General features: G+C 30.7%; 1 long non-coding RNA gene across 1 annotated transcript; it reads right to left on the reverse strand.

Moving 5' to 3' along the window:
- Positions 1-1,197: 1,197 nt before the first annotated feature.
- LOC126884581 (uncharacterized) lies at positions 1,198-2,615 on the reverse strand. Its single transcript, XR_007698101.1, has 2 exons — positions 1,778-2,615; positions 1,198-1,689 (listed from the first exon to the last, which is right to left on the reverse strand). It is a non-coding gene; the product is annotated as an uncharacterized LOC126884581 (long non-coding RNA).
- Positions 2,616-3,636: the final 1,021 nt, after the last annotated feature.

Consider the following 3,636-nt stretch of genomic DNA (forward strand, 5'->3'; position numbering starts at 1 on the left):
CATATATGTACATCCTTTTTTTTAAACAGACGATATATTTTTATGTTTGAAAAGTGTAAGACTAAAAAGTAAAAAATAAAAAAATATGAAAAAAAGTTTTTTAAGAAACGCTTTTCTTTAGTTACGAGTGCCTACAATTAAAATATAAAAAAATCAACTAAAAAGTAAAAATAAAAAAAATCAAACTCGAAGAATTATTCGAAAAAAACTGTTGGACAGATTAAATATACAAAAATCTCACATATTCGTTAAAAAATTGAAAAAATGTAACACATTCGTTAAGAAAAGCGTGGGGCGCGTCTTCATCGGTTTGAGGATAGATATTTTTTTACTTTTCGCGCCCCACGCTTTTCTTTAACGAATGTGTTAGATTTTTTCAATTTTTTAACGAATGTGTGAGATTTTTGTATATTTAATCTGCCTAATAGTTTTTTTCGAATAATCCTTCGAGTTTGAATTTTTTTATTTTTTGCTTTTTAGTTGATTTTTTATAATATTTTTAATTGTAGGCACTCGTAACTAAAGAAAAGCGTTTCTTAAAAATTTTTTTTTCATATTTTTTTATTTTTTACTTTTTAGTCTTATTTAATTATTAATTAATTATAGTTAGCATAAGATTAGATCGGGCAACCCTTGTTTTTTGTAATTGTTAACATACTAAATTATATATCCAATAATTTTTATCCATTAAACAGATCTGTGCAAATCGACCTTATGTCGAATCCTCTACTATAATACGGGGGGACGAAAAATTCTCGTACTAAAGCGTTTTGGGGAAGATAAAGGAAGATTTAATTTTGGAATGTGTAAATGTTTTTTTAATAGTTCTTTTTCCTAAAGCGTTTTGTCTATTTATGTGGTTTATCAAAATACGGGGGGACGAAAAATTCTCGTAGTGAAGTGTTTTTGGGGAAGATAAAGAAATATTTAATTTTTGTTAATTGGAAATTTGGACCGGGAAAAGGCGTTTGACAGAATCCGAAGAAGGGATGCATGGAAAACACTAAAAGAAAGGGGAGTCGACAGGCACATAATAGAACTAATAAATGATATGTACAAAACTAATACAAATACAGTAAGAACCAATAACGAGGAATCCAAAGTACCACAGCTATTTCTCAGTCGGAATTATTATTTTTAATTAGTTGGTTTGATTTAGATGAGCATGAGACATGACAGTTCAAATAAAACACTAGATAACTATAGAGAATATAATGTCAACAAAATTTTAAGTCCCTTTTTACATACAAATATTAATTTTGATTTCAATAGTTTATAAGAACAAAAGTAAGTAATTAATTAAAAAAAAATAAACCAGAACCAGCTGTTTCCTTCACATAAATATAAAAATCATTGTATTTTAGTCCCCTTTTTAGACCCCTTAACCCAATCTTAATTGTACCTTGTTCTTTCTTGTTTTCTCCCATAAAATAAAATAAAATCTATTACCGTCCTTATTTTCTTCAATAAAAAAATCATTTGCCTGGATAAACACACTGCAATCTTCCTTAAATTTTGTCAAAATGTCAAAAGGTTAAACGTCAAATATCGAACTTCTAAATAAATCTGCCAAATGTATTATTTCCAATATACTGAATAAATGTAAATCTGGTAAATAAATGTACTTCTATTACTTCTTTAAAGCCTCAGGATCGATAAATACATACAATTACTGAATACCGGAACACCCTAGCAAAAGAAAAAGAAAATAAAAATAACTGAACTAACTTCTTAAAACTGAGAACCAATAAACTGAACAAAAATGACTTCAGCTTACCTTTAACATACAAAAGGGTCTATTACACGACTCTCAGCCTGGCCATCAATAAACATCGAATTAATCTCTAGAGGATTTTCCAAGACAAATCTTTACGTGCCCCAAATTTCCAGCACACCAACGGATACCTCAATAAGAGAATTCCCAGTACATCCCACCAAAGGATTGAAAAAGTACCATTTCAATTAAAAAAACTGGGAATCCAAATCGCCGACCAGGCTTCAAGTGCTTTCTCAAAAATGTTTATTGAAAAGAATGAACGTTGTTGATTTGCTAACAAGGCGTTCAAAACAAAAAACTCTACAACAAAAATCTTCTCTCACTGACTCACACAAAAAGCATATACATCCAAACATACAAATTATACATCCTCCAAGGACAAAATAATCGGTTATAAACAACCAAAACTCAACAAACGTTACTACTAAATTTTCAACCGTAATAACTCCACCTTTCCTTCCGGAAAGAAAATTAAGTTTCTTTGAATTGAATCCCAAAGAAACTTGTTAAAAATACATACTATGTTACACTATCTACATCAGAATCCGATTCAACGTGGCTATCAGAGTTCTGTGGGTGAGGTTTCAAGTCTTTCACATGCCAGTGACCAATAGACTTACCATTATCATTTATTAATTCATATGTACAATAACCAACCTTACGCTTTACTCTAAAAGGTCCAACAAATCTATCAGCAAACTTAGATGTAAAATAATTAGCTTTATCAGACAGAACATAGTTCTTTTTCCAAACTAAATCATTTTCCTTAAAATGAACATCTCTTCTTCTTAAATTATATCTCTCTCTGGTGTTATCCGAAGCTTTATCAATCCGCTTCTTAACCCAGTCTCTCAACTTATTCATATTTTTAGAACGATCATACACACGTTGTTTATTTACTTCATTCCCTATTTTTAGATGATATTCACATCCATGAGTCATCATCTCACAACCAAAATTAATGAAGTATGGTGTTTGACCTGTCACCTCATGTTTGGCAGTTCTAATAGCACAACCTAGTTCAGGTAAATTAACATCCCACAACCTATGATTATCTTTAACATAAGCCATCAACATGGTTTTCATGATACGATTAATTCGTTCAGTAGGGTTTGGATGAGGGGTAAAATTTGGAGTAAAAAGAAATCTGATTCCAAACTCTTGACAAAAAGATCTTAAAATATTACCTTTGAACTGACTTCCATTATCACATTTTAAGACTCTGGGAACACCAAACAAAAGAAATACATTTTCTTTTAAAATTTTACTTATAGAAGTGGCAGTTGCCTTTCTCAGAGGGAATAAAAGAGGAAATTTACTGAACTTATCAGTAACTACCAAAATCCAAGTATTACCAGCTGAACTTCTGGGCAATGGTCCAAATAAGTCCATACTGATGATCTCCCAAGGTTTTGTGGGTTCGACAGCCTGTCCCATATGTCCTGCAGGACTTTTCTGTTCAGGCTTCGTCCTTAAACAAACCTCACATTTCCTTATATATTTCGTAATGTCCATTTTCATAAAAGGCCAATAGAAAAGGCGAGATACACGATGAAATGTTTTGTAGATACCTAAATGACCTGAAACACAAGAATCATGACACCTCTGAAGTATCTTATCTCTAAAATCTTTTGGAACTACAAGTTTCCAATATTCACAATCATCTCTTAAACTCGGAAAATCTTGATCAATATATTTATACAACTTATTATTTGCTAGTCTCCATCTGACAAATTTTAAAGGATTTTTATTTACATTATTACACATTTTCTTATACCATTTATCACTGGTAGAAGAAAAATCATATTCGTCACATTCGGGGTTTATTGCTTGAACATTACTTATTTCTACAGAATTTA

This window comes from Diabrotica virgifera, chromosome 5, assembly GCF_917563875.1.
Source record: "Diabrotica virgifera virgifera chromosome 5, PGI_DIABVI_V3a".
Classification (NCBI taxonomy): Eukaryota; Metazoa; Arthropoda; class Insecta; order Coleoptera; family Chrysomelidae; genus Diabrotica; species Diabrotica virgifera.